This window comes from Diabrotica virgifera, chromosome 9, assembly GCF_917563875.1.
Source record: "Diabrotica virgifera virgifera chromosome 9, PGI_DIABVI_V3a".
NCBI classification, from domain to species: Eukaryota; Metazoa; Arthropoda; class Insecta; order Coleoptera; family Chrysomelidae; genus Diabrotica; species Diabrotica virgifera.
The window spans coordinates 113,064,355-113,083,753 of NC_065451.1; the positions used below are offsets into that span (position 1 = coordinate 113,064,355).

Here is a 19,399-nt window from a genome sequence, read left to right on the forward strand (position 1 = left end):
GAGGAAACACACACTCAACGAAAAAGGTACGCAATATTAATAAAAATGTTAATTAAGGCAACAAAAGCAAAATTTAAAATTTGTCCAATTCTTGGTTTTATTGGAACAAGAAAGCGATGTTTATCAATTCATTATCTTCGTTAGTTGATTCAATGTATCACGTTTATTGAAAGGATGAACATCCATTTATTAATATATAACACTTTCCTTATTATGTATATATACATGTGTATACCATAATATCACTTTATTGATATTACGAACACCGCTCACTGAGTCAACGAACACTATTCATTGAAACAACAACTTCGTTAATTGACCGACGAAGACTATTCGTTGTGTAAATTAAATAAACAATTATTTACGTTTATTCTTACAATTAATTCCGTTCATTCCCACAATAAATACGGTTATTCTTACAAGCAATTCTATTCATTCCTACAATCAGTTTCGTTCATTTCTACGATGAAAATATTTTTTATTAATACTTACTGAATGCATTAGCTCAATGTATGATATTAATTGATTAATAATAATTTTTCCAATCCCTCTTTTTTGTCCTAAACCTAATGGACTTTACACTGTGTGAGTTTTCATATGATTTCAGTTATACAGAGTGCTGGAATAAGTGTTACCCCTCCCCCCTTATTGTAACTTATTTATTTTTAGCACGTAAGCAAAACGCTCGGAGAGGTCGATTTTTAAAATAATCAAAGTATATTATATCATCAATGTTTCGAACTTTTCGCGATCCCTCTTCAGGTGACCGGCACAACTTTTGGAAAGTCCCTTATAATAGAAAAAACGTTTCTTTTGAATGGTATATTTGAAATTAAAAGTCATACTAAATTTTCTGTGTTTCACCCCTTTGGATTTTTAAAATAATCATTAGAGAAGTTCTCAGGGACTTCATGTCCTCGATAATACTGTTTTATTTTATTCTGCGTTTAAATTTTTCAAAAATACTAACTAGTTTTCTCAGGATTCTAAAAAAATTAATACGATAATGGACACACGAAAACTTCCTTCCAGTACGGACTACACTTGAAAACGAAATGAAATTATTCGGCACTTCGGCAGAGGTAATAGCATTATTTAACAAAGAATTCTCTTTTAAACAATGGTAACACAGAGAAGCTCGGGGTATCACGATAAGGAAAAGCCGTTACATTTTATATGGTCAAGCAAAACATTTATTGTTTCAACAACTGCGTTTATTGTTACCATGAACGCATTGATTGCAGCTATTAAACGCAGTAGTAGATTGATTAATGCAATCGTTGTCATAACAATCAGTTTACATCTATGGAATAATCATATATTACCCTATATTAACAACATTTGTACATTATTTTAATGAAATATGTACGTTGCCACGATAAACCAAAGTAATTGCTTATCGTCTACGAAATCAAGAAAGTGGTTTGCTGCCAGAATTACCATTATTTATTAAATATGCGAAACTATCTTATTGAATAAATTGAGTGTTTTTGATTAATGTACCCTAGTTATTTTCACAGTTATTATTCAATCATTGTGACAATAACCAAATATATTCATCAATGTTTAAAAGTTCGTTGAAACAAAAAATTAAATTGTTATTACAACGAAATACTATTTAATAATCAATGTTAGTCAATATTACGAGCTAAATTTTTTTGAGTCCACCGCGATGCAAAAAAGGACCAATAGTACCAGATGATGACGAAGTAGTAGAAATTCCCACAGAAAAAGAAGTGCTAAAAGAAATTAAAAACCTCCGAAACAGTGCGGAGGAACTTCCACTGGAAGGAACCTCCCAGTGGAATTATTAAAGTCCGGAGGAAGAGAATTAAATAAAGAAATAAACCAGCAATTACAACAGATATGGGCACAAAACAGAATACCAGACGATTGGAACAGAAGTACAATAGTACCTATATATTATAAAAAAGGAGATATCTACATAGTCAGATACATAAAATCGCTTCGCTTAGAATGGATAAGATATATACAGAGACGCCCACAATCAGATATGTTGAGAAGGATAACTAACTGGACACCACCATGACCCAGGTGCAGAAGAAGACCCAGAAGAAGATGGCTGGAAGATGTAGAAGGAGACGTAAGAGCAATGAATGTGAAAGACTGGAAAGTTCAGTGCAAAGACAGAAAGAAATGGAAAAGAGTCACGAGAATAGCAAAGAGTCACAGCGAGCTATAAAATGACAGAGGAGTAATACACCTCACCCAAAAATAGGATTTTAAACGCCATGGCGTCAGCTATAATCCTGATTGTAATGCTTAATGAATGAATGAATGATTGAAATTTTATTCGAGGCATTTTTTCGAGTTATGGATAGTTAGTGCTATAATCCCTACTGAAATGTAAAACTTACCTTTTTTTGATTTTCGGACCCAACCTTCACAACCCAAGAGGTCCCCATAACTCTATAGTAGGGATGGGAAAACCTACCGGTTTAAACCCAAAACCGGTTTTTTTACTTCGCAATAACCGGTTTTTCCGGTTGTTTTTTGTCCCGGTTATAACCGGTTTTTCTTTTTTAAGTAAAAACCGGTTATTAGGTTTTTACGGTGATGAGGATTAGGTTAGGTATTATATTGATATTCTCAAGTAATTATTCCAAACAAAACAATAATTCAAATTTTATTTTATTTTATAAAATACAGAAGCAAACTGAAAGTGCACTCTGACATCAGCCAGAAACAATTATTAAGTTTTATTATAATATTTCCTTGAAAAGGTATTTGTAATCATAATATTTACATAAGAAGTGATCTGGTTTAATTAGACGCAAACATCATCTATTTTTCACACTTAACTCTTGACATTGAAAGTGGGTGAATGACTTTTTCTGATTACCAAAAATAATGCTCTGACTATGAATATCGAATTACTGATTACGAATACGAATCTCCAAGAATTTCGCTACGTTTTCAAAACGATACACTCATACAGGAAGTATTAAATGAGTTAAAATATACCTATTCTACAAATATACAAAAGTGTTAAAAGTAATACATGTTCTTTCGATAGTATAATGCTAATTTTGATCATATTGGTATCGAGTCGAATGGAGTATAGCAAACTAAAGTGTATTGTAAATGTAATTTTGTAACCTATTGGATTAAAAAAACCAAAAACCGGTTTTTTTAAAAACCGGTTTTTTAGGCCGGTTATAACCGCCAGGTTAAACCGTAAGAAAAGAAAAGGTGTTACCTTTTGTAAAAGTGAAAAAGCGTATAACCGAAAACTGGTGTTTTGTCAAAAACCGCCATCCCTACTCTATAATAATTGCAAATTTAGCACCCAAGCCTCCCCTGCTATTACTATTTTTAAAGTAAGCAGCTTGTTTATTAAAAGAAAATTAAAAGATACAATTGTTAATTCGTAAACATATTTTTAATTTCATAATATTTCTCGTGCAAGTTCAAAATCGCCTGCCAGCTGATCTAAACAAATGATCTAAGACACTCTTTATTAATTTCTCTTGTAATCTAAATTGTAAATTTTCGATAGCCGTACCGCCGTAATAGCTATGCAAATTCAAGCCGATTTATTAACATAGTGTTGCGTGTCCTATTAAAAAATCCCTTTTTTCGTCTTGTTAGCACTTTAACCCTAATTTATTAAAGCCAGTACAATATTTCAAACAGGGAGCGGTAATAGTGTGTTGTCAGATTGTGGCTCTATTTAAAAAATATTCCTTGGTAGGTCTTTTCTTATTAAGAGAACAAACAAAAGCGTATAAAAAGGAGACAATTAATTTCTGTCGCCATTAAGAATCCATTAAAAAGTTACTATACAGATGTGGTCAATTTTATTCAAAAAATTTTGTAATTAAAAAGGCAGAAATATATTATTTTCTAAAATAACAGCCGTATAAAATAATGTCTTAATGTCTATCTGAATTGAACTTAATAAATGCACACGTCTTAGCACAAGCCTCTGAAATTATAGTCTCTGAAATTTGCGATATTTATGTATTGAGACATCTATCCATGTTTCATTGACTATCATAAAGACTTCGATACACTAAAGCACGACAAGTTGATGAAGATTTGAACCAATATTGGAATAATATCACAGTAATACCCGTGATATAAAAATTATTAGCAATCTGTACTGCAATCAAACATCGCCTATCCGGACTGAGGCAGGAGAATCCGGCGATATCAAAATCAAACGTGGGGTCCGTCAGGGATGTATACTGTAACCACTTTTGTTCAACATATACTCTGAGAAAATCTTTCAAGAAACAGTGGATGATGTTGAAGTCGGAATTCGAATTAACGGAGAATGTATCAATAACATAAGATACGCAAACAACACGGTGGTATTCGCTGACAGTTCTGAAGCCCTCCAGGAGTTTATGAATAGAATCACAGAAGTAAGTCAGAGATATGGACTTTCACTTAATACTAAGGAAACCAAATGTATGATGATCTCTAAGAAGGAAGCAATTTGGTCAAATCAGTGTGCACAGTCAACAAATAGAAAGTGTAAAAACATACACCTATCTTGGTACGAACGTCAACGAAAATTGGGACCATTCCCTAGAAATCAAATGTAGGATAGAGAAAGCAAGATCTGCATTTCAAAAATGGCCGGAGTTGAGTCGTGAACTCTTACAGATGCCACCTACAAGAAAATTGACACTTTCGAAATGTACCTTTATCGTTGAATCCTCAAAATACAGTTGAGTCCGCGAGTCTTTACCCGTGCGTCATCATTTAAAGCATACGAAATAAGTCGGAAATTTACTAAACGCAACGGCAAGAAGTGGATATTATTCATAGTATAAAATTTGACGTTATCAAATAAATATACTGTCAAATTTAAGTTGTGCTTTAAAATTTTGGTGCATAATTACAGCTACATTTGAAGTAGCTTAATAAATTATTTTATTATCATTGATTAATAAATAAATAAACAATTTATAAAAAAAAAATCAATAACATATTTTCTTTTTGTTATTTTATTCACTTTGGCAGAACCTTAAACACAAGTATTCAACTGTGTCAACAATGAGGTTAGCTTTGTACGTTGTCAAAATTTATCGTAAAATAACATAAACTTATCAAACAATTTCTAACTCCAATATAAAACTTTTTGTGAAAACAACTGTTTGTATACTATAAAAAACTTCAAAATTCAAAAATTCGACAGAATAACGGCAAAAATTCAACAAACTGACAGCCACAAAAGTAAACAAAATGTAAACAAACCAAAAAGTCCGAAATTGTACTTAAAGTATGTGAAGACATTCCAATCCTCTTTCTTTGTACCTATCTCTTTTCAATGCACTGAGTCTAAATCGTTCATAAAAATAACATGTGTTTTTACTTAATAGCATGCGGCAGGTGGTTTGTCATTAGATTCATGCGTGGAAGAGAATGATGCTAGATAAAAAGTATGTGTTTTATCTCGCCAGGTATTAATGACGCACGGGTAAAGACTCTCGGACTCAACTGTATCTTATACCAAACACGTTACTAATCAAGGTGTTTTGTTGAGAATGCAAAAAGAAAAAGTACTGTTGTTGACTACAATAAAAACAGCCAAAATCGAATAACTCGGTCACATCATGAGGAACATCGAGAGATATGAACTGCTGCAACTAATCTTGCATGTAAAATTAGAAGGAAAACGGGGACCAGGAAAACAAAAGATTTTCCGTCTGAATAATCTACGTACGTGGTTCAACATAACAACCACGTGCAAAGTTGAAATACCACGTGCATAATTCATTAAACTTAAAAAGTTTCTTTGTTATTGGGATATAAGGTTAGAACTACGCCAAAGGATGCTTCGGTGTTACGTGTTCTCTACTCTTGTTTATGGCTTGGAAGCGTGGACATTAAAACAAGTCCATCTGAGTAAGTTGGCGCCTTTGAATTTTGGTGTTACAGAAGAATCCTATGAATATCATGGATTCAAAGAATGTCAAACATGGAAGTAACTAAAAGGATAGAAAATAAAGAGGAAATAATATAAACTATCAAAAGACTTGACTTGAGTACTTGGAACATGGATGAGGGGGAAAATACTCATTATTACAAATTATTATGCAAGACAAAATCCGAGGAAAGCGAAATGTGGGAAGACAAAGAACATTCTGGCTTGAGGACTTAAGGGAATGGTTCGAATGCAGTAGTGCAGAGCTATTTAGAACGGCAGTCAACATGCTCCGCATTGCCATGATGATTTACAACCTTCAATAGAAGATGATAGAGGGTTTCCTGGGTAGATAGAGTTACGAACAATGAAATACTGAGAAGAATAGGTAAAGAGAAGGAAGTTGAACTTACAATTAAAGAAAGAAAGCTACAGTACCTCGGACATGTGATGCCGGGCGAGAAGTATGGCATCCTACGACTCATAATGCAAAGAAAGATAGATGGCAGAAGAAGCATCGGAAGAAGACGAATTTCATGGCTAAAGAACCTGAGAGAATGGTTTCGATGTAGCTCAAAACAACTATTTAGAGCTACTGCCTCAAAAATTTAAATTGCTATGATAATTGCCAACCTCCGTAGCGGAGATGGCACCGGAAGAAGAAGAAGAATAGAAGATGAAACTTTAGGAAGAAGTGGGCAAAGTACAGATTGTCATGACGGTCGCCAACAAGGAAAACGGATAGGAACTACAAGAAGAAGAGGAATGTAGCTGTCCTTACATTATGAACATACAGAAAAATAGATGTTGAATAGTTTACAGGCTTACGTATCTAGAAGCCAATTTTTTAAATTTTTACCTCGTTTAAACCCACCTTTACGTCAATGTAACGTTAACAGTGGTGTATCTACAGTAAGTTGATTAAAATCTAAAAATCAAAATAATATAAATATATTTTACAAAATTTAACAACATGGATAGTATAGAAAGAAATTTTTTTGAATAAAATGGATTATAGTCTTCATACGTAACGAAAATAGGGAAGTATGGTTTTAAAATATCCATTTTATTTTAACTCTATTTCATGTTAAATAATGATAGACAATGTTAAATAATAAACAATAATTTGTGTAATGCTTCTACATGCAGTGCAAATACTGCCCGAAAACGCTGTCTCTTCGTTAGCTTTTGAGCTCTGGCAAAAGGAGATTCTCTCAAATAATCTACTAACAACTCATCCTGTTGATCTGTGGAGATCTTCTGTCCTCTTGAACTTCCCAACCTTGCTATAGAGTGATAATTATCCTATCTTTCTTTGATTTTCCATATGCACATATGGCTCACGTACAGACGTACAAATCTGCAGCAACTTTTCTTAGTGAACAACATTCTTCGAATTTGGCAATTGCTCTTGCTTTTTGCATATCACTCAAATGCATTCTAACAATTTTGGAGGAGTTTGATATCGTTTTATTTTATTTTATTTTATTTTTCAACACTAGCGAAATTTTTGACAAGCATTTACTTTGAAATTTTTTGACTTTGACATTTATCAAATCCGTACGACACTGCAATTGTAGAGTATTACAATAAAAAATTAGGTGTAAACTATTCAGTGATCGTAACTGTACATCTTCTATTCCTTTATTATACCTATCCAAGGACCCTAAAAGTCTGTCCCAACTTGTACATGTCAAAACAATGGGTCTTATTTATGTTTTATGAGTCACTTATAGTTTTAGAAAAAATTACACTTTTATAAAAAAAGAACTTATAATACCACGTTTTTATTATATATAGGACATAATATAAAAAGTATTGTCCTGAAGCTATTGACAATATCATTTTAAAGTCTTCTACTTTAAAATGTATAATACATGCCTGAATTGCCGATATAAATGAGTCAGATTAAATAAATTATTAGAAGAATTTTTTACTAAGCAACAAAATTTTTGTTTATTTAGTATTATTTTGTATTTTGACAACGACACCCGACTTGGGCGTCGAAACGTTAATAAATTCATTTTTTTTTTTGGTAAAATTGTGTTTTTTCCCATTTAAAATAGTTCATTATAAAAAGTATAACAAAAACAATTATTTTTCAAATTAAAATGTTAACTTTAAAAACAAAGAGGAACCCGAACCTCCTGGATGAAAGCCAGGAATTCTAGCCATTAGACCAATTAATATTTGATTTAATAATATAGTGTGACAAATATTTAACCTATAAGTTAGATCTAAATGTATTTGCATTATTTAGATTTAAAATGGATTAAAATACAAAATTAAACTCAATACATCTATAATACAAAAGCTGTTAAATGCATTTTAATTGAGTTCTGAGCTATTCTGAAAATTCAGGTGTCTATGTAATCTGGAACTATGTTTAAAATGGATAACAAAATTCCCCGGACATAGTGACAAAGACCAAGCGAAGTATATAAAAACGTTTTAAAATGTTGCGATCTAATGGTTGAATGGTTGAATGGTTGAATATTTCATGTCATCCTATAGGGTTTGTGGCTTAAGTTTTCACCAAACTGTCCTATGGTTGGTCCCATGAATAAAGCTCACATTATAGGCAAAATGACTTTTTGCCTATTTTGCCTTTTATAGGCACTTTTTGTACATTTTTCCGTATCTTTCGTAAATTTCGCTTGGTTGTGCCACCTTTTAAATTGTATGCTACTACCCATGATATTAGTCATGCTACCATTACTAAATACAGTTGAGTCCGCGAGTCTTTACCCGTGCGTCATCATTTAAAGCATACGAAATAATTCGGAAATCTATTTCACGCAACAACAAGTAACAGAAAGTGGCTACTCTTCCGATTACGGGTTTTATTATAAAATTTGACGTTATCAAATATATAGAATGTCAAATGTAAGTTTTGCTTCAAAATTTTTGTGCAGAATTACAGCTATTATTTGAAGTAGCTTAATAAATTTTTTTATTATTATTGAGTAATAAATAAATAAACAACTTATAAAAAAATTCAATAACATATTTTATTTTTGTTATTTTATTCACTTTGACGGAAACCTAAACACAATCATTTCTTTACTGTGTGAATGACGTTAGCTTTGTATGTTTTAAATATTAATTGCCAAAATATAATTATTTACCTTAAAAGTTCAAACCCAATATAAAATTAGTTGTGAAAACAACTGTTTGTGTAATATAAAGAAACTTCAAAACGCAAAAATTCGAGAAAAACCGCAAAAAATTCAACTGACTGACAGCCACAAAAGTAAACAAAGCAGAAACGTCAAACAAATTGTGCTTAAAATATGAAAACATACCTAATCGTCTTTTTTGTACCTCTTTTCAATGCAGTGAGTCTAGATGGTTCAAAAAAGTAACATGTGTTTTTACTTAATAACAAACGGCAGCTGGTTTATCATGAGTTTTATGCGTGGAAGAGAATGATGCTAGATAAAAAGTATGTGTTTTATCTCGCCAGGTATTAATGACGCACGAGTAAAGACTCGCGGACTCAACTGTATATGATAAGATTTTGGGTGAATAATAAAATATTAATGATTTGTTTATAATAGATTTCTACGAAAATATATCTAACCGAGGCTTTAATATTGGGAAATCCCCAGTTTTTTCCTTTGTTTAATAAACATTTTTTTTTTGTTGAGAACGCTCAACTTTAAGCTCAGCGATCGCAAATCCGATGAAGAGATAAGAAGGCGATAAAAAGTAACAGATGTGATCCAGAAGGTGCCATGTTAAAATAGAGCTGGATAGGACACATCGAAAGAATCAAAAACAACAGCTGGATGAAGCAACTTCTCGAATGGCGACCAAGGGCAAGCAAAATAAGTAGAGGCAGACCTCAAACAAGATGGGCTGATGACATCAAGCGAAAGGCTGGCCACGAATGGATGCAAAAAACAGCAAACAGATATGAGTGGACACTCGGGATGGGAAAAACCTGCCGGTTTAAACCTAAAACCGGTTTTTTACTTCGCAATAACCGGTTATACCGGTAGTTATTTTGTCCCGGTTATAACCGGTTTTTTCTTTTTAAAGTAAAAACCGGTTATTAGGTTTTTACGGTGATTAGGAATAGGTTAGGTATTATTTTGCATCCCAATCATAATTATTATTCTCAAGTAATTATTCCAAACAAAACCATAATTCAAATTTTATTTTATAAATATAGAAGCAAACTGAAAGTGCAAACCCATATTAGCCAGAAACAATTAAATTCTATTATAATGTTTCGTTGAAAAGGTATTTGTAATCATAATATTTACATAAGAAGTGATCTGGTTGAAGTAGACACAAACATCATCTATTTTTCACATTTGACTCTTGACATTGAAAGTGGGTGAATGACTTTTTCTGATTACCAAAATAATGTTCTGACTATGAATATCGAATTACCGATTACGAATACGAATCTCCAAGGATTTCCCTACGTTTTCAAAACGATACACCCATACAGGAAGTATTAAATGAGTGTTAAAAGAAATACATCATAAATTTTTTTTGATGGTAGTAAAAATTAAAGATAAATTAGTAAAATATTTATGTTGATATTATTTTTTTAAATCCCATTTGAAAGAGTCTGGGAAATTTTTTATAAGTTGAAATAGTTGGGTTAAATTGTATATTATGTACATATATACTAATCTTACGCTATATTATATTTAATATCTAATAATCGATAAATATATATATATAATAATAAAATAATAAATAAATATAATAATTAATAGAATAAAGTGGTTTTATTAAAAATTGTGTTTTATTTATATTGACATTGATGTTCTTTCGATAGTACTAATTTTGATAATATTGTAATCGAGTATCGACTCGAGTATCGCAAACTAAAGTGGATAGTAAATGTAACATTGTGAACTATTGGATTAAAAACCGAAAACCGGTTTTTGGAAAAACCGTTTTTTTTGGCCGGTTATAACCGCCAGGTTAAACCGTAAGCAAGAAAAACCGGTATAACCGAAAACCGGTGTTTTGTCAAAAACCGCCATCCCTAATGAACACACCTAAGGGAGGCTTACATCCGACCATAGATGGAATAGCTGTTGATGATGATAATGAATTAACAACTTATCAGTTGTACAATGGGTAACTGTATCAGAGTTTAGTTTTGTTGCATATAGGGGAGTTAATATAGAACGAAAACTTGCATTGTTTTGGAAAAATTCAAACAAGTTTAAGTCTAAAATCTAACACTCAACTGTCAGATATTAAATTTTATCAATTTTATACGAAGTATGTCAAAGATATGAATTTTGTTCAAGTGTAACCAACATTTATATTTCACAATATCAAAAATTGTTATTATGAAAACTTGCTTGGAATTAAAAACTATGTTTTAATATGCAATTACATTCTTCTAATTGAAAAAAAATTGCAATTACGGATACCCAACATCAAATTACGGATACCCAACATCATTTTATTACAATTATGATAACTATGTTATTATGGTAGGGGAGCCCAAGCGGGGATTTTTGCAGTAACTCGAGCGCGTCAGATTATCGTATGAGGAGAAACCTGGTACCCTGTAGATGAACCTCGACCATATATTGGCTCTAAACACAGGGGAGTTCGTTAAGGGGGGCCGAAAAAAATTCTATTCTAGAAATACTCGAAATCGTTAGATTAAGCTAAGGTAAGTTAAGTACATGCAAAACAGTGTATATTTAAAAAATCTGACGATTTGGGCAGGACGTAAGGAAATGGCCGAGTCACAAAATTTTAAAAGAAAAAACGAATATTTCGCGAAATGAACGATAGATCTAAAAACTAAAACATACGTGCTAAATATTTGTCAAAAATCTATCGAATGATACCAAACACGACTCCCCACGGAGAGGGGTGGGGGTAAATTTAAAATTTTAAATACGAATCCGCGAAATGAACATCAGATCGAAAAACTGAAAAATACACTTATTCAATATGTTTAAAAAATATATCTAATGGCACCAAACACGACCCCACGGAGGTGTGGTGAGGAGTTACTTTAAAATTTTAAATATTAGACCCCATTTTTTATTGCAGATTCGGATTCCTTGCGTAAAAATAAGTAAATTTTACTTGAAATATTTTTTCGAATTATGGAAAAATGGCGCTATAATCGGAAAAAACGATTGTTGGAAATGGAAAATTAAATTAAAAATGGAAAGTCCCCACTAAAATAGAAAATTTTACTTAACTTTTTTGGTTTTAGAACCTACTCTTCACAACCCAATAGGTCCCTAAAGCGCTCGAGAGACTGCACATTTAGCATTCTTTCCTACCCTAATATTATCAATTTCACGAAAAAAAGTTATCTATTCTTTTTCAGAATTGTTATAAGCTTATTATAGAATTTATTTATTATAAATGATATACGAGGTATGTCAATGAATATGAATTCTACTTAAGAGTTAAGTACCTTTATAGTTCACAATATTTCAATTAGAAGGATGCAATTGAATATTGACACATAGTTTTTTATTTTCAAACAAATTTTCTTAAAGACAATTTTCGATAATCTGAACTCTTGAGCGAAATTCATATTTTTTGACAAACCTCGTATAAAATTAATAACATTTGATATCTGATGGTTCCATCTTAGATTCTATACGATGCAGATCATTTTATGAAGAATAACTGTTTTCGTAAAATTAATAATAAAGAAGTTTTCAATATGTTCCAAGTTACGCAGACATACTGTAGGGGAGCTCCAAATTTTTTTTTCGAACGTTTATTATTGTTTAGGCTTGTTCTTAAATGTATCTTAGGTAAGTTGTACAGAACAAAATATTTGATGACTTTGTATAAACATTTTTTTAACTAATGATTTTCAGTTTTTGTATTAATTTTTTATCCCTCTTAATTTTCTCAAAAAGAAGTTGATTATTTTTAAAGTAAAATAATTCAGTGCATTTTAAGGACTACATCTTAAGCTTTAAAAAAGTCTATAAAATTGTAATATATCCGTTTAAACTTAAGTAATATCCTCTTAAAGCGGTAGTAATTGTCTAAAAAACGAGTAAGTTTTCAATAATTGCATTTTTTGAGATGTCGTATCACTTAAATTAAATTGTTGATACTTTTTTTTTATGAAACATCCTTTAGAACGAGATTTGAAATTTCGTCATTTTTAAATCATTTTTAAACAAAATTCATTTAAACAAAATTCTTATTTTCCGTCCACACCGTACATACTTAGGCCCATAATTTTTTTATTATAATTATAAAATAGTTTTAATGTTCTTTCATTTCCAATTTGTAAAAATTTAATTTAATCAATCAATTGTAAAATTATAATAAATTAACTCAAACGCGCGCTGCGTGGAACGCTACTATACAGTGCGCCAATGTTTGTGTGAGGGGTGACTTTCTGAGCGTTATAAATGAAAAATTATAGAAGCTGTAAATTTAATTTTAGAAAAATCCTTATATACGTATAAGGTTTTTTGGGTAAACTTTTCTGAATTTTCCAATGGTCTAATGGAAAAACGAGTTAGATTTTTTCTAAAATTTATATTTTCGTAGGTATTTAAAAAAACAACTAATTTAGCAGTTCACTTGTTTAATAAAAAGTGAAGCACCTACTTTTGGAGTAGAACTTTTTGATATGTTGTTTATTACCTATACATTTATTAATTAAATTACAAAACGTTCTATCTTGTTTGATTTTTTCCGTAACCAAAAACTCCATTGACTGCCACTCCTAATATGCCAAAAAGCAAAGAACACAATGTGTCATAGTTTAAATAGTTTTAGATGTTTTTTTAGAAAGATGACTTCCAAGTTAATTACATAGATCGGACCATATTTGAAACTTTCTCTAGGAGGAGATGGTGCATTTTGTAAACCTTTTTCTCTCTCTTTCTAATCCCGTAACTAAATTTCAAAGTGGCATTAAAATTCTAATTATTGTGTAGTCCACGGGTTAAATGGAATTGCAGAGGAAATAGGAAACCTGTCTGAGTTGGTAAATAATTTTATAAAAAACTTTTCCTAAAAGCTCCGTTGAGGGTGAAAATATTTAACGGAAGCCTTCCCGGTGTTTCTTTGCCACCTCAAAGAGTAATTACAAGGTGGAGAACATGGCTTGAAGCAGTTTTTTTTACTTTAAACACTGCAATCAAATTGAATTAGTAATGTCAGAATGTGATGATGATATTTCCCAAGCCATTCGAGAAGCAAAAAAATATTAATTATCCTATATTGAAACCGAAACTCGCATCATATATCAATAACAATTGTAAGCTAATATAATAGTTGCCACAATTATCTTATTAGAAAGAAGCAGATATGAAGTAAAAATTATGTAGGTGCTTCAGTAAAATTAGAAGTTAATTTAAAGTCAATAATCAAATTGGCAGCTGGAATAATGATCCATTAGTTATTAAAAAATAATGAAATACATACGTTTTTAACAAGAATGAAGATATTTCGTTTTGATTTAGTGTTGCTAAAGTTTTGAATAAGAATAAATTAAAGTATTTTGTTTCTGCTTAATGACAACTAACGATTTTTCTAGTTTTGACAACTGTCATATTTACGAAAATGGACTGAATAAAAATGAACTCGAGGCTAATTCGCTAAGATTATTTCATGAATAAAACTACATTTTTATTAATAATTTTAACTAATATTTTATTGATATCTTTGCTAAACCTGCTCATGATGTTCACTTTGACAAGTTGTAAAACATTCTTCTTCTTCTTGATGTTCCTATCCGTGACGAGTTTTGGCGATCATCATGGCAATCTTGACTTTATCTTCAGCAACGCGAAAAAGCCGTACAGATGTTGTGTTGAACCAGGTTCTGAGGTTCTTTAACCAGGATGTTCTTCTTCTTCCTGGACCTCGCTTTCCAAATATTTTTCCTTGCAGGATGGCTTGTAGGAGGGCATATCTGGATTCGTTTAACATAATGTATCCAAAGTATTCCAACTTTCGAGATTTGATGGTGGTTAGTACCTCTCGGTTCTTCCCCATTCTTCCAAGGACCTCATTTGTTACCAGATCAGTCCATGGAATTTTAAGAATTCTCCGATATAGCCACATCTAAAATGCTTCCAATTTTCGGCACATATCTTCGTTCAAGGTCCAGGTTTCAACACCATAAAACAGGACACAGAAGACGTAGCATCTCAGCATTCTTACTTTTATACTAAGAGAAAGGTGGTGGCTCTTGAAAAAGCCCCCCATACGGTTGAAGGTTGATCTAGCTTTTCCAATGCGCGATTTCCGATTAATTGTGGTAAAATATCACTGAATGTTTATTTACAAAGACTTAAATTTTGTATGTGAGTATTAAAAAATAATCTTTAGAAGACCACACGATGAGTAAGAATAAATAAGAAAATATTGCTCCAGTTTTTTTTCTCAAACTTTTTGATATTCGGCAATAGTCAGTAGAGCCGTGCGTGGTCTCCTGCTTATTGCCAGGCAACAAGTTTTCGGAAAACTGTCGCATTATTTTCAATTTATTCTCACTCTCGTGTGATATTAATGTTGATAATAAATTATTGATAATTACCCGTTGTCAATTAGCGCGGCAGATGTTATTCATTGTTACGCACACTAGATCAGAGCCTATCTTAGGGCTTACAAAGGCGCCAAGGCTAGTAGGCAATCTATGTATATTTTGATCCCCTTCAGTTTAAAAGCCGTCATGTTAAATTTTTCTAGCAGAGTGCAAGGTTGCAAAAATCTCTGCCTTAAATACAGATGTATATTTTCCTAGTGGAATAGCAATGTTTATATTTTCACCACTACCAAATCTTTCTTCTGTCTCAGTATCTCCTCTGCCTCATTGCTATCGTAATCAAAGGTACACTTTAGGCCTGCAATCATCGTGCAGCCGTTGTACCTAAGAATGATTTGAGAATTATTGTAGGTCTTCTAACAGTCCACTGCTGGACATAGGTCTCCCTCATCTCTTTCCATCTTTCTCTATTTTGTGCTGCTTGCATCCAGTTGCCGACAACACGCTTCAGATCGTCAGCCCATCTGGTCGGTGGTCGTCCTCTGCTCCGTAGTGCTTCTTCTCGTGGCGTCCACTCGACAATACGTTTTGTTCATCGGTTGTCTGACAATCTGACGACGTGTCCTGCCCAATTCCACTTGAGCGACGCGATTCTTTCGACGGCGTCCGTTGTTTTTGTTTTACGACGTATTTCGTCGTTTGGGATTTGGTTCCCCAGGGAGACACCCATTATCTGGCGCTCCATAGCCCTCTGAGATATGCGAATCTTGTTCAGTACCTTTTTTACGAGTGTTAATATTTCCAAATCTTCTAACATGATACTGCCGGCTAACGAGGATAGAGCGGAACACTTTCTGTGCAATTGTCCAGGGTTGGATGGTGTTGATAAGGCTTTTTAGAAATGTCATCAAAGACCATAATAGACTTTGTGAAGAAGGCTGGGCTGTTCGGACTTTAATGTAGGAATGAGTCACAGTAGGTCTTAGGTCCAGTGAAAGGGTTGTTAAGCGCCAAGTTATAATGAACGTAACGTAAGCTAGTTGAAACTAAAATTATACACATTCAATTTGCATTTTGAGAACGATTGTCGAAGTGTAAATCAATACGTCGAGATAAACAAGGTCTGACCAGAAATTGTGGTGCTTGGTTCCCAATAAAATAGTAAATAACTTACGGTTTTATTCAGTCGGTTGCTTTCTTTAATTGAGTGGGTCCGCCGAATAACGTTGTAAGCGTCACATTATTCATTTTTGAGAAATCAAACAAAAAGTGTTAAAATTATAATAATGGTAATTTTATACATTTTGAGGGTTAGTAATACAGTACGCAGTACAGTTAGTTACAAACTGTATTTCTACCAATTAAAATTCATAAATCTACCATTATAGGGAACTTGAACATTTTTGTTTTACTAACTGCGTGCGTCACTTCGTGCGTCAATTGATATACGATTTCACTAATTTTGAGTCATTTTTACTAAACTTTAGGTTATAATTGTTTAAACAGAAATTACTTCAAAACCAGAAATAAAGATTCAAATACGACTTTTCAATACGCTTTGATTGATGTGTCGCATGTACTATTTCTGCGACTATAATATTACACTTCCGGTTAGAACTTTTTAACCGGAAATGATATAAAAACCAAAAGTATACATTTGTTCTCATCTTGTTAAGGCACATCGAATAATATATCTCGTATACTATTTCGGTGACTTTAAAACCATCCTTTCGGTTGCAACTCTAAAACCGGAAGTCTGATGTCAAATTTCTCACCTTTAGAACCATCCTTGGATTATAAGCTTTCGTGCATCAATTGATACACGGTTTCACTAATTTTGAGTCATTTCTACTAAAATGATATACATTTTAGTAAAAATGACGGTGAATAAAAATGGTACCTATACATTTTTATTTTATAAGCGTTCATTCGACACCTCATTTGTCATTCCACCTTGTATAATGACGGAGGAGTTGAATTTACGGCAGGCAGACAAACGAACGGACAGACGGACGTGAATAATTTAACTTTTTCACATTTTTTTAAAATTGGGTGAAAACAATGTTAACACTTTTTTTTTCGATTTTTTAAAAACGAATGATGTGGCACTTAGAACGAAATGATAGAGTTGAAAAAAAAAATAACAAAAACTTTACAACAAGGTAAAAACGTTTCCGATGATTAAGCCCATTTGCATGTAATCTAAACACTTCTTATTCCTGTAGGTCCACACCCCGCCTGGTAATAAAAATGTAATTAAACGAGCAATATACCCTCGTTGCGTCGGATTAGGTACACATTTAGTGGTTACCAAATTGGTCGAGATAATATTATAAATATTAATTTAGTTAATGTGTTTTATCACCTTTTGCGCTATAGCGGCATATAACAATTTTGTTAATTAGTTAAAGTTATATGCTAGCTGAGTTGCCACTTTCTCTTTTGTAATTAAAATTATATGACACGTGGTTTATAAATATACAACGATATTAGTACAAGCATGCTAGTAGTCTACAAGGACTGTGTAAATTTCTGTTTGTTTCGTTTTGAGAGTTCATCAAGAAAGCAGAACAGTAATTAAAGCAAGATAAAACTAAAATTGCAAACAACTCTAGTGTTACTGTAGACATTAAAAATGTATTTGAATATTTTTACACTGCTCTTTTAAATGATATGTAAATTACTTGAAATAAATATTTTTCATGTATTGGAGATTTTATGATTTTCCACTTAAATTCTCCTTATTTTACTTGTTACTGGGTCTGTTACTATCATCGATGACTGATCGTCGCAGATCGATGATCGTTAAGCAGTAGGGATGGCGGTTTTTGACAAAACACCGGTTTTCGGTTATACCGTTTCTTTTGCTTACGGTTTAACCTGGCGGTTATAACCGGCCAAAAAAAACGGTTTTTGGAAAAACCGGTTTTAGGTTATTTTAATCCAATAGGTTACAAAGTTACATTTACAATACATTTTAGTTTGCGATACTCCATTCGACTCGATATCAGTATGATCAAAATTAGTAATACTATCGAAAAACATGTATTACTTTTAACACGTTTGTATGTTTGTAGAATAGGTACATTTTAACTCATTTAATACTTCCTGTAAGTATGAGTGTATCGTTTTGAAAACGTAGCGAAATTCTTTGGAGATTCGTATTCGTAATCAGTAACTCGATATTCATAGTCAGAGCATTATTTTTGGTAATCAGAAAAAGTCATTCACCCACTTTCAATGTCAAGAGTTAAGTGTGAAAAATAGGTGATGTTTGCGTCTAATTCAACCAGATCACATCTTATGTAAATATTATGATTACAAATACCTTTTCAAGGAAATATAATAAAACTTAATAATTGTTTCTGGCTGATGTGAGATTGCACTTTCAGTTTGCTTCTGTATTTTATAAAATAAAATAAAATTGGAATTATGGTTTTGTTTGGAATAATTACTTGAGAATTATAATTATGATTGGGATCCAAAATAATACCTAACCTAATCCTAATCACCCTAAAAACCTAATAACCGGTTTTTACTTTAAAAAGAAAAACCGGTTATAACCGGGACAAAAAAACAACCGGTAAAACCGGTTATTGCGAAGTAAAAAAAACAGTTTTAGGTTTAAACCGGTAGGTTTTTCCCATCCCTATTAAGCAGTGATCGTAACCGGAGTATTTTTACTGAAGCGATGATTATAGTCTTGAACCTCTACGGTGCTTCAACCCCGAACAATTCGCCAGAAGTTTATTGGTGAAAAAGACGCTACGTTCCGGAAACAAACTATCTGGGCGATTGGAGCAGGTATGTACTGTTATATTCCTATTTGACATGAGAAATAAAAGACCATATTTATATTTAAAATTCAAATTAAAATAAAAATTTTCATATTTCTCAACCAGGAGCATATAAATTTTGAACACCCTGTATAAGACAAATTTTGTAAAAATAGTTATAATAGCTAGTTTTTAAGAAAGTGTTTTCGCAGAATTGTTTACTAGTCCCATGAACAATGCATTAAGTAA

General features: G+C 32.2%; 1 protein-coding gene across 1 annotated transcript in view; it reads right to left on the reverse strand.

The window, feature by feature from the left end:
• Nucleotides 1-19,399, reverse strand: part of LOC126892422 (heterogeneous nuclear ribonucleoprotein C) — a 2,215,671-nt gene that overhangs the window by 1,753,943 nt on the left and 442,329 nt on the right. The window lies entirely within an intron of this gene.